Source organism: Cervus elaphus, chromosome 5, assembly GCF_910594005.1.
Source record: "Cervus elaphus chromosome 5, mCerEla1.1, whole genome shotgun sequence".
NCBI lineage: Eukaryota > Metazoa > Chordata > Mammalia > Artiodactyla > Cervidae > Cervus > Cervus elaphus.
This window is the reverse complement of record NC_057819.1, coordinates 34,022,559-34,036,290: the sequence shown is the minus strand read 5'-3', so window position 1 is coordinate 34,036,290 and position 13,732 is coordinate 34,022,559.

Genomic DNA, 13,732 nt, shown 5'->3' with positions numbered 1-13,732 from the left:
AGTCCACCCAAACCCATGTCCATTGAGTCAATGATGCCATCCAACCATCTCTTCCCCTGTTGCCCCCTTCTCCTCCTGCCCTCAATCATTCCCAGCATCAGGGTCTTTTCAAATGAGTCAGTTCTTCACATCAGACTGGCACAATTAGGTATGCATTTTTCTCTCTTACTTCCTGGGAAGATTACAGAAGTATTTTCACTATTTTTAACAAGAAGTTTGCAAAATCTCAGAACTGATCATACGTTATTTTGGATAAGTGAAAATTAATAATTAAGGAAAAACTCTCACTAAACCTTGTCAAGCAAAACTACTTTTATCCTTAATTTCATACCTAAAGGTTTGTGAAATTTTCATTTATATATCTCTGTTATTTGATCTGACCATAGCAATTAATGCAATTATTTAATTATTTATCAATTATCTTTGACTAGGAAAGAAAGACACATAATAAGTATATGTAAGATAAAGCTATTTATAAAGTACATCACTGTGTAAAGTTTTGATGTTAAAAGAAACATGTAAAGCCAGTTTGACAAGTAAGCTTACTTAAATAAAATTCATCATTCCGTATGAATTTACCTATTGTGGTCTTGAAAGAGTGTCCTTGTGTTGGAGCATCCCTATTCAGGCTGCGTGTGCCCAGTAGCTTTGGTGGGAGAACTGCATCTTACATGAACACAAGTCGTATCTATCACTGGGATTCAGTTCAGTTCAGTTCAGTCACTCAGTCATGTCCGACTCTTTGTGACCCCATGGATGGCAGCACACCAGGCTTCCCTGTCCATCACACCAGGCTTCCCTGTCCATCACCAACTATCACCAGTGTTACTGGCACCTATCATGTTGGTAGGAGGTGGGGTTGGAGATTCAGGGGCTAAAGCCAGAGCTAGATGTGATCTGGGGCTTGACTGCTCAAGGACCATCAAACCCCAATGGGGAAAGGGGCAGGTGCCCAGTTTCTGGAGCAGAGGCCCTGAGATTCATGCACGAGCTGGGTCCACTCCTTTTAAGCATGTGCTTTCTTCTCTCCCAGCACAAACACCTCCACTCCAGAGGGGAGCAATGATGGAACAAGAGAGGCTACTGTGCACTTCAGTTTCCCTGGTACAGTCAGGGACCCAGACCACATCTGATACATTGCCTTTGCAAGTGATAGTGATGGTTAGTCCCACCTGCTCTAAGGCCACTTCAGCCTCCTTTTTTTCTTAAGGCTGTGCTCTCCTTTCATCTGTTGTGGCCCTTGCCCTCTGTGAGGAGCCATGCCCCAGAGCAGGCGGGACTGGTGCAGGTGCTTGGCATTGTTTGGGACATGGGTTGTGGTGGTCTAGCTGCAGTCAGAACCCAGGACGGCTTTTTACACCCTGCCTCTGTAAGCATCAGAAATAGCTACCCTCTCCCCATTCATATGCCTCTCCAGGTCTGAGCCTCATAGCTGAGCTCTCCTTTTGGCCACAGAAGCCCTGCCCCAGGGTGGAGCTGAGCTGTGAAGCAAGCGGGGCTGGAGTGGGCCCCAGGCTCAGGCCATGGTGACCTAGGAAACTGGCCTGCAGCCTGTGAAATTTCAACCTGTTCTCTCTGCCCCTTTTGGGGAGAAAGTGTGTATGTGCCCGTCTCACCAGTGGGATCCAGGCTTCCCACAGTCATCCTACTATTCCCACTGGGCCTAGAGCCAGCCCAGGGGACTCATGTTCCTGGTGGCAGACCCCAGATGTGTGGCACCTGCTCCCCCCAGGGAGGATCTTTGCTCTTGAAATCCCCCTCCTCTTCTGAGTTTTCTTCCAAGGCCACAGGTCTCAACATAATCACTTCCCTTTCCTTCCTACTCAGTTATGCTTCATCAGTCATGGTTGTGCAGGAATCCTTCTGCCGGTTTCAGGTTAATTTTCAGTCAGAATTCTTCCCCATGTAGATGTATTTTTGGTGTGTTTTGGAGGGGAGGTTAGTTCCACCTTCTACTCTGCCATCTTGATCTCTTTCTCTTTTTATTTCATAATTACATTTCCCTGTGCTCTACTTTGGAGAAAAAAATATATATCTTGGAATTTCTTACAAAATCTTAATCTCATTTTTATAGTATATTGCTGTGTTTTTCTTGAAAGTGATACTGTCTTTCATTTACCTTTCGTAGGATATCAGTTGTCTGATTTTTGTAATTTTCTTTTTGTTGTTATTTTTTTCCCCTGCCACATATACTATTTCACACTTTTTTTTTTTTTTTTTTTGGCTAGGCTTCTTGAAATTTTATATTCTGCAGTTAAATTGCATTGTTATCTAAAGGGAATTTTATTAATATTAGTCTAAGTTATCTCTGGTAATATTCAAATGATTCTCAGAGTTAGGCATTAAGAAAAATGTGTCATTTGTTTATTTATTTTTAAGTCTATTCAATTTTGTTAGCATCACAATTTGGTGTCAGGGAATCAATTCTGATTACTGATTTTAGTAATTGAAACTAAGGCAAGCTAACAGCTGAAACTTTTGTACTCACACACAAACTCATATGCTCTCATATCTCAGTAGGGTGACTAAATGTCTTCTTTATGTATTTTCAGTATTTCAGAGATTTTTTTATTCCTTTTCATTAATGAATATAACTCACATGAAAAGCTATTTAACAAACTCTGTACTAGATATTGTATAAAATCGTGTTTTATAAAGGGTACAATTTGACTTTCTGTTCATTTTATTATTCTAAATGACTTTTATTTGATGATACAAATCAACCATTATGTTCTCATCCTTGATAAAACATGTCTCTATTTGATGTTCTTTCTGCTGTTTTAACAAGAGGCTGGTGTGTTGGTTAAAAGCAAGAGAACTGAGAAAGGGGATTTAAAACATAAAATTCAGTGATGAAGTCAGTTTACCATCAGAATTTTTGCACAGTGAAAGTGGTCAAATTGAGGAGTTGCTAAGAGAATTAGATACGTATTCTCTTGTTTAAAGGAGAACAATAATTTAACAATGATATATTTTAAGCCCTGTCTTTGCAAAATTTTCAATTCTATCCAATTTTAAATAAAGTTTTGGGAATTTTGTATTAATCAGGACTATTTTTTCTCTCCAAAACATACAAAAGATTTATGAGGTTTTTTTTTTAAGATTTATGAGTTCTGTAAAGCAATATAATAAACAATTCTATGCTAGAAATACTAACAGAAAATATATATTTATTGCAAATTAGGTCCAAACATAATCAATTCTTGAGAGACTTTTTAACTATTTCTTAGAATTCAAAATTATAATACATTGCATTAAACTTTAAAAGAAATAATATCAATAAATAGGCAATTTCATTGCTTCTGTGTCAGAAATCATTAAAACCACTACAAAATTGCAAAGTAATTAGCCTCCAACTAATATAAATAAATAAAAAAAAGAAAGAAAAAAAAGAAAAGAAAAAGAAAATAAAGTGACTAACTTATAAAGAGAATTATAAATATATCTTTTCTTCTGTGGAAAAATTCATTTATTTATATTTTAGTATATGTGTTATTTCAAAGTATCATTGAATACTAGATAAGAGAAAGGAATTTTAACTTTTCACATTATTCAATTTGCATATTCTTATTAATAAAGCTGCTTCCTTATACTAAAACCAGTTGCCAAATTGTTCCTTTAATCTGAATACATGTTCAATGCACATGGCTCTTTAAAAATAAATGCTTATATGATACAGGGGAAATCTTGTATAATACTCGAATAATAAAAAATGAGTTACTAATTACATAAACTTATTATGAAATGCAATGAATGAGTGAGCATTGAACAAAAACTGTTATTTGGATGTTATTCATGGTAGTAGTTTATGGTAAAATTAAAGAAAAAAATTAAAGAGAAATTAACATCTCATTTCCTTATGCAACTTTATTTTATTTTTATTTTTTATTGGATTATAATTGTTTTACATACTGTTCATGGGGCTCGCAAGAAAAAAATACTTAAAACTCAACATTTTTGGCTTAAAACTCAACATTGAATAAATGAAGTTACGGCCTCTGCTCCCATCATTCCATGGCAAATAGATGAGGAAAAAGTGAAAACAGTGAAAGATTTTATTTGCTTGGGCTTCAAAATCACTGTGGACAGTGATTATAGTCATGACATTAAAAGACGTTTGCTCCCTGGAAGAAAAGCTAACAGACCTAGGCAGCATATTGTAAATCAGAGACATAATTTTGCTGACAAAGGTTCATCTAGTCAAAGCTATGGTTTTTCCAGTAGTCATGTACAGATGTGAGAGTTGGACCATAAAGAACACTGAGCACTGAAGAATTGATGCTTTCAAACTGTGGTCCTGGAGGACTCCTGAGAGTCCCTTTGGAAGAAAGGAGATCAAACCAGTCAATCTTAAAGCAAATCAACTCTGAATACTCATTGGAAGGACTGATGCTGAAGTTGAAACTCTAATACTTTGGCCACCTGATGCAAAGTGTTGCCTCACTGGAAAAGACCCTAATGCTGGGAGAGATCAAGGGTTGGAAGAAAAGGGTGTTATAGAGGATGAGATGATTGGATGGTATCATGGATTCAATGGACATGAGTTTGTACAACTCTGGGAGATAGTGAAGGACAGGGAAGCCTGGTGTGCTGGAGTTCATGGGGTCACAGAGTCTGATGCGACTTAGCAACTAAACAACAAATTGCTTTACAATGTCGTGTTAGTTTCTGCTGCACAATGAAGTGAATCAGCTATATGTACACATATGTTTCCTCCCTCTTGGACCTCCCTCCTACACCCCCACCCTACCCACCTAAGTCATGTGCTGATACAACTTTATATTGAAGAAAATGAAATGCATATAAGACTCATCTTACTCTCTTAGCTATGACTAAACAGTTCCTCTTATATGTGATTATTTTATTAATTATATTTCCCTCCTTTGTGGTCATACTATCATGCTCTTTCTTTATTTGTTTACAATGTTGACTATATATTTTGTTGACTATATATTTTGATTGATATCTGTGCAGTTGGCCATTACATGTGTGGTACATGGTCAGTATACAACTCAAGTTATGAAAGCAGAAGAAACTTAGAAAATCTGCTTTGTGTTATACTTTTGACATCTTTCATACTCTTTAAATAATAATAATGAAAATAATAGTAATAATAATGATACAGAAGAGGAAATTAGAAGGACAGGTGTTTATGTGGTTGGTTCTGTGCTCATAACCAATATTCATCTCTCTCCTGCATAACCCATTCTTCCTCTGACCCCCTATCAGCATTTCTGCTGGTATAATTTGCACACCTATTGGGATAATTTAGGATTTCAAACCTGAAGCTTGTGAATACCTGGCTGCTCTGCCCTTGTCCAGGAGTTTTTGCTACAACTGCTCTTCTACAGCTATCAGAGACTATGTCAGCAGCAAGAGTCACTTCAAAAATCCCTTGAAATCCTGACAGGTGTCTTAATAATTTAGTAGGAATTATGGCAAGGGTTACTTTCTTTCCAACTACTAGTTTACTGTTATAAGTCAAGATGGGAAGACCACTGCTATAGCTTTTGGTTTGTTAGAAACTTGACCATAACCTTTGCTACCAGTATTCTTGCATGGTAACTGTTGTTCTAGCCCAGTAAGTATAAAAATTTTTGTAAATTGAGGAAGCACTTATTTCCCAAGGGGGGGGGGTGGCGATTGCACAATCTTTGCTTTTCAGATCTATACATTTTAGTTATGAGGCATACAGAACCTGCAAAACATGCCTTGGTTCTTTGTGATATACAGCATATCTTGAAAGAGAGCATCCAAACTTATAGAGTGTCACTCACAAGTTGGCATCCTAATTACTCCTGCCATTGCACTTGGTGTTCTAAGAAACCAGCAACATAGGGAGTAAATAAAGACCATGTCCCCTCTAGGGAATAAGGAGTCAAATAATTAACCTGTCCTCAAGTGACTGAATTATTTATGTTATAGTTTTTAATAAAATGCAGTGAAGATGTGGCATTAGCCCTGGCTGCTCACTGATTGGGCCATCACCAATGGGCAGTGATGAAAACAGATGCAGAATAAGGGATAGCCCAGAGATGGGCTCACATACATTCTCCATCTCTGCCACAGTGGCTGCCCTTTGCAAAGTGTCATTGCACAAAATAGGAATGACCCAGTAACAGGAGCTGATGACCTCTATGAAAAAATCATTTGTCTATATTGTTGTTCAGTAGCAGACACTTTTTTCTGAGAACTGGCAAAAGATAAGGAAAAAAAAAAAATCTTTTTGTCCAGAGAACAATTGGCCAACTTTGCTGGATCATAAAGCAAGGGAATTTCAGGAAAATATCTACCTCTGTTCCATTGACTACACTAAAGCCTTTGAATATATGGATCATAACAAACTGTGGCATTCTCTTACAGAGATGGGAATACCAGGCCATCTTTCCTGTCTCTTGAGAAAGCTGTATGTGGGTCAAGAAGCAACAGTTAGAGCCTTGTATGGAACAACTGACTGGTTCAGAATTGAAAAAGGAGTATAACAAGCCTGTTTATTGTCACCATGTTTATTTAACTTATACACAGAGCGCATCACGTGAAAGGCCAGGCTGGATGAGTTACAAGCTGGAATTAAGATAACTGGGAGAGACATCAACAATTTCAGACATGTGGATGACATCTCTCTAAAGGCAGAAAGCTAAGAAGAACTAAAGAACCTCTTGATAAGGGTGAAGGAAGAGAGTGAAAAAGCTGGCTTAAAACTCAATATTAAAACAAAACAAAACAAGACAAAACAAACAAACAAAAGACAAGATTATGGCATCCAGTCCCATCACTTCACAGCAAATAGAAAGGAAAAAGGTGGAAGCAGTAGTGACAGATTTCCTCTTCTGGACTCTAAAATCACTTCAGATAGTGACTGCAGTCGTTCAGTTAGAAGACAATTACTTCTTGGCAGGAAAGGTATGACAAACGTAGGCAGTGTGTTAAAAAGCAAAGAAATCACTTTGCTGACAAAGGTTCACATTGTCAAGGCTATGGACCTTCCAATAGTCATGCATGGATGTGAGCACTGGACCATAAAGAAGGAAAAGTGCAAAAGAACTGATGCTTTTGAACTGTGGTGCTGGAGAAGACTCTTGAGAGTCTTTTGGACAACAAGGAGATCAAACCAGTCAATCTTAAAAGAAATCAACCCTGAACATTTATTTTGGAAGGACTGATGCTGAAGCTGAAGCTGCAATATTTTGGCCACCTGATGCGAAGAGCTGACTCAATGGAAAAGAACCTGAGGCTGGAAAATGTTGAAGGCAAAAGGAGAAGTCGGTGGCAGAGGATGAGGTGATTGGATAGCATCACAGATTCAATGGACATGAGCTTGGGCAAACTGGGAGATGGTGAGGGACAGGGAAGCCTAGCATCTTACAGTCCATGAGGTCATGAAGAATCAGACACAACTTGGCAACTGAACAACAACAATAAAAAGTCTGCACACTTTGCTTTTGTTTTTGATCTCCAGTCGCCCTCCTTCCTGGTCTCTAAGGCTAAGCTTTTGCCATCATTACATTATAAACATGAAATATCAATGTGATATTGATATCAATAACACATAATCTATGTTATGATGATTAGAGTGTGAAAATATTCATGTATATGTTGGAGGGAAAGTGTATCATAGAGCTAAATCTTCACATATCATGAAATTCAACAGATAAGACCTTTGACAATTAGAAAATGAATGCATTTTTAAAATGAATTTTAGATTTTAAAAAATTCTAAAATATTGAAAGCAGTTGCCTCAAGGATGTCAGAAATAAGGAAGAAAATAATGCAACATGATTAATTTCCTTTAAAAATCACCTATATAAGAGGCAAAAATCTATGCTATAGTATAGGATTTTTTCCAAGACATTAGAAAACATAGATGTGAGGAAAATATATACTATCTACATATTAAAATTTGTAGAGATACAGCATATACTAAGATATATAAATATATTTATAGTATTATTTTATATTAAATATATATATAATGAGTGTTTATTGACTTTGCAATCTCTTTGTGTATGTACAATACAGACATTAATATGTTAAAGTTCTTTATATCTTGAGAACATTTTTCAAAGTAAGGAATATATTTTATTCAATTAATATGCTTTTATATTTTGTGGCTTTCAAAATCAATATGAATCACTTTTGTAATTAAATGATAAAAGTATACATATTTCAAAATCCAACACATATGTTCTAATCTTGAAATATTTTAGTTTTTCTAGAATCCCTGAAATTGGGTTCACACATGCAAATGTACACATGAAGTAGATAAGAAAAATTCATTTTTGAAGTAAATGATGTTATTATTTGAACACCTATGTAAAATGGTGTATTATACACATATTGTTTCATCTCCTGGCAAATAATCATTAGATGATCTTTAAGGAAAGATCATTTATTTATTGACTATCTTAATAGGTCTTGATAATGGGAAACTAGGATTTCTCATTTGTATCTTTTATCTTGGGTATAAGAGAGGAAGATTTGACCATATTAAATTCTTGTAAACTTTTGAGCTCTTCAAATAAATAGCTTTGCTCCAAGATTTTCCCTAGCTTTCTGGCAAGCATGAAGGATTTTCTATGCATTGTTTGTATGAGCATACAGTTTCTATTTTATGATGGTTGAAAATACTTATATTACATATACTCAACAATTCATTCATGTATCATTGGCTCCTAAATACTGTATGTAGTGTCATTTCTGATGGACCCTATTAAAGCTGTAGATTGGAACTTTTATTAGCAATTTTGTATAGGACTCAATGGTTCTGAATGGTAGCTTATGTGATAACCTTGTTGATAAATAATGGAAAGAATACTTAGAACTAATACAAGCCATAGTGTCTCCCACATTTTTTTTTTTAACATTTGGTAAAGCAGTCTCTGAGTGCAGCAGTATATATCATTGAACTGAGAAAATCAGTAGCCTGAAAGATAAAATGGACAAATAAGCTGTTAATTGCTTTTGATATCCTGATGAAACTTAAGTATTACTTAAAGCATCACCTTAGGTGTTTGAAAGGAAACATTTACATAATTATATCTATATTAGTTATCTATTGCTGTATAACTATTCATCAGTGAATGATGTGACTTAAAATATTGCATGTACAGTAAATCTCACGGAGAAGGCAATGGCACCCCACTCCAGTACCCTTGCCTGGAAAATCCCAAGGACGGAGGTGCCTGGTAGGCTGCAGTCCATGGGGTCGCACAGAGTCGGACAGGACTGAAGCGCCTTAGCAGCAGCAGCAGCACAATAAATCTCCTACATACAAACCTTCAAGTTGCAAACTTTCGAAGATGCGAATGTGCATTCCGTCAGCATCAGATGTGAGTGGCGTTGCAGCATGCCCTCTGTCTCCCGTTGCTGAAGGTGTGACCCTTCAGCTCTACCATCTCCCGCCTCCCCTCCATCCTCCAGTCAGTCACTCTTCTTTCCTGTTCACTCAATACCAGCTGTTGTACTGAACTACTGTACATTTCACAGCACTATACTTAGAAGATTAAAAATGTCTCCTTTATTTTCTGTGTTTCTTTTTTGTATTTGTATGAGAAGTATTGTAAACCTATTACAGTACAGTACTATATGACTGGTTGTGTTAGTTGAGTACCTAGGTTAGCTTTGGAGAGAAAAAAATATTCAAAGGATGACATTAATTGTAGTTAAAATAATATTGTTTCTCAGAAGCTATGAATGTTTGAAATCTATTGATATAAATAGGATAATTTAAAGGTTAAAATCAACATTTAATTTTAAACTTTATTTTTTAGCCTTTAATAAAAATTTACATTTAAATACTTATAAAATTATTTTTCTTATACTCCAATTTACTAAAAATATCAATAGCATATCGTTTTTCAGTTGTTTTTTTTTTTTAAATCTGCAGAATTTCTTTATGTTTCTTTTTAAATCTCAGATCCAGATCTTTTTTACCCTCAGATCTATTCACTTGTTATTTTCCTAACCTCTGTCAGAGGACTGTTTGTGCCCCACAATTTATTACACAAGTTTCTCTAGGGCAGGGACAAATTCTCTACCACTATCTCATGGTCTCCAGCTGGGCCTACAAATTAAAATGACACAAGACGGATTAAGAAGATAAAAGCAATTTATTAAATTTTAACATGTGCCTGAGAGCCTTTATAACAGAATGAAGTCTCAAAGAAGTGACCAGAGCAGAGAGCTTTTAAATCTTTTAGAAAAAGGAATAAAATATTTGTGAAGAATTAATAAGACAAAAGGGTTTTGGATTGGGGATATTGAATGGTTAAGTAATAACTAGGAGATGATGGTTTGTTTAACAAGGTTGTTTATAAGCTTTCTCAAACCCCAATTCCTCATCTATGCTGATAAGAATATTTTCCTTCTCTCCAGTTCAGGGAGAGAACATTTTATATGCAAGTTTTATCTCTTGCTTTCAGGAAGAAAAAGGAGGGTCAGAGTGTCCTTACTGAACTTGATGCTTCTTAAATGCCTTTAACTAAAAATAATCAGTATGTTAGACATACAGTGTGAGGTGACATATCTGGTTTCCTTCACTCTTTGCAAGTTGGCTCTTATCTGAGCTTTAACAATGCTTGAAACCATTAGAGGGACAAGGGAGAAGGAGAAGACTGCATTTTTTATCCTCTTTCCAGGTTGCTAGCACTTTATCCAGGACTTGCCATATCTTACTCTGCTGCTGCTGCTGCTGCTAAGTCGCTTCAGCCGTATCCGACTCTGCAACCCCATAGACGGCAGCCCATCAGGCTCCTCTGTCCCTGAGATTTTCCAGGCAAGAGTACTGGAGGGAGGTGCCATTGCCTTCTCCATATCTTACTCTATATGCCTCAAATTCCACCCAACATACGTACCTTTGTTTTACCTTTCACCAACTGACCCACAGGCTAAGTATAATAATAGTACAACTGACCTTTGTTTATTTGACCTGTTTTAAAGACCTGGAGTGGATTTTGTTTAGCAGGATTAAACTAATGGATGAAGTTCTTGTTACTCTGAGTGGTCCCAGAAAACAGAGAATAACACAGGATTTTGAGAGTAGGTCAATCAGCTCTGAGTCTGAGCATTACAATGCTCTCCAAAAATATGATACAAAGGACTCAAACATTAGGTAACTATTATTTATTGTTGCTTGGGTGGAGTAGCAGTTGAAGTCAAAGATTAAGAATACTGAGTAATTACAATTTAGCAACTGACAGAGCGCAAATTGTGAGTTCAAATATTGCAGAATGGGCTGGCTGCTTCTGAATGATAAGCTCAGAGCTTTGGCATCTGAACTAGAAGTACAGACAGAGATACAGAGGATTATACAGAGACATGCTAAAGGCTGAATATGTGTGTTATTGAAAATTCATCTTTGAAATTGTAGTGCCTGGCCTTGAGACATGGTTAGGGTAGAGTTCTCATGAATCACTCTTATGAAAAAGACCTAGGAGATATGTGTTGCCATTTCTGCCACATGAGAACAAAACCAAAAGTCTGTGACCTGGCGCACAGCCCTCACTGCATGTGCTGACCCCTTGATCTTAGACTTGAATCCTCAAGAACTGTGAGAAATAAATTTCTCTTGTTTATAAACACCCCATCTATGGTTTTTTGTTATAGAACCTGGAATGGACTAGGACAATACCTGAGCATCAAGCTCCAATTTGATCATGGCTGATGTTGAATTACAACAATTAGAATGTAAACTTGCCAAATTTCTTAGGTGAATGTTATGGCCTTTGTAGTGTAAGCTGGAGTACCTCAAAGATGTTGTATAGATAAATGAATTGAAGATCTTTGTAAAACACAGATCGTTTACCTCTTAGACATATGTCTAAACCCAGGAGAATTGAAAATCTTAAGCATAAAGACGTGATCTGTGTACCAAACGAATTGCAATATCTTGCAAGTTCTCATGGCAAGAACCTTGTGAATACACATGGAAATGTTCTTTATGAGCATCACACTTAACTGTGATGACCATTTCAAAGTGAAAATTGATTGTTATTATATATGTGGGAAGGTAGTATGCTATTGTACATCAACTATACTAGAATAAAAAAAAATGAATATAAGGGTAGAGGACAAAGTTGAATTTGACTGAAATTATCTATATACAGATTTGGAATTTTAAAAGTCTCTAGTATCAGTTCTAGTTATGCGTGTGTGTGTGTGTTTGGGCTTCCCATATCAATAAGCAATTCTCAAGACATCATATTAGAAACTTAATGTAGTTGCTTAGGCAGCTAGGAAGTAGCCCCAAGACTTTGCTTGGTTCAGTGCATGAAGCCTGGATTTAATAGTGTCATATCTACACCAAATGATATCAAGATGCCTGATCACCTGGTCTAATGTAGAGAAGTAAATGTGCAGGTGCTAATAATGTTTTGGGTTTATTATGCAAAATGCATTTACCTTCCACCCATAGGCATTCATAGGAAGGACACTGAGGATACTCCTTTCTCCAAGGCATTGATAAATGCATTAGTGATACGAACACCAGTGCTCGTGGAAAACCTTTTTAGATTTGGGATTTAAAAGTCCCTGGTACCAATTCTAATATGTGTGTGTATATTTGGGGTTTCCCCATACCAGCAAACAATTCTCAAGTGACAAATACTGGGTGTCTTACAACTCAAGTCTCACATGAACTGCCTGGAGAGAGCATGTGACTCCACAGGCTGGGCTCAGTCCTACAAGACGACCCTGGGCCACCTTCAGACATCATTTGCAAGTCCTTGTTGTTAAGTTACCTGCACTTCTGACCAACCAGCTGCAAACGAGGTTCTCAAGACCTTCTTCTTGGACATCATATGCCACTTGTAGGTTCGTTTTGTTTCCTGTACTTATTAACTGGTTATAAATCAGACATTTCAAAGAGCCCCTCCTTGGGTTTAACTGATTTTTAAGATTGGCTCACAGAACTCAGAAAGATATGTTACTTAGTATACCACCAGTTAATTTTACAAAGATATAACTTAGGAACAGTCAGACGAAAGAGATACAGAGGACAAGGTAAGTACAAAAGGCAAAGAGCTTCTATGCCTGATAAAAGAGTGCTAGTCTCCCCAAATCTCCACATGGCCACCAACCTGGAAGCTCTCCAAACCAGATCCTTTTTGAATTTTAATAGAAGTTTCATTATATAGGCATGGATTGATTAATTTATTGGCCATTGGTGATTTATTTAACTTCTAGCCCCCTTCTCCCCTCCATCCTCCCCTAAGGTTGAGGTAGGGCTGGTAATAAAGTTTAAACTCATTAATCACGTGATGGACTCCACTGGTAACCAATTGCCACCATTAGATAGTTCCCAAAAATTACCTCATCAGCATAACAAAAGATACCTCTATTGTTCTCCTCAGGACATTAAAAGGATTTTATGAGCACTGTACCAGAAATGGTGACAAAGACCAAAGACATGTTTGGGTGTTTTGTCTTTTTTTTTTTTTTTTTTTTTTGGTAATAGATTACACTATTACAGAGATATTGAAGGAAAAGAGTACCACTGAAATGAAGTGCTCTTCAATAGAAACAGTTGCACCTTGGAGTGGCATTAAGTCAGATGACTCTGCTTAACTATTAGAGACAATGGGGTATAACTGCAGGGAAGCATAGATTGAATGGTAATCTTTGATTTGACATCCAATGATCTGTAGTTTATTGATCACAGTGCCTTTAAAAATGGAGTATGTGGCAGTCTAGTAAAATATTATTTTAAAATAATGCTTTCCTTATTTAAAATAAA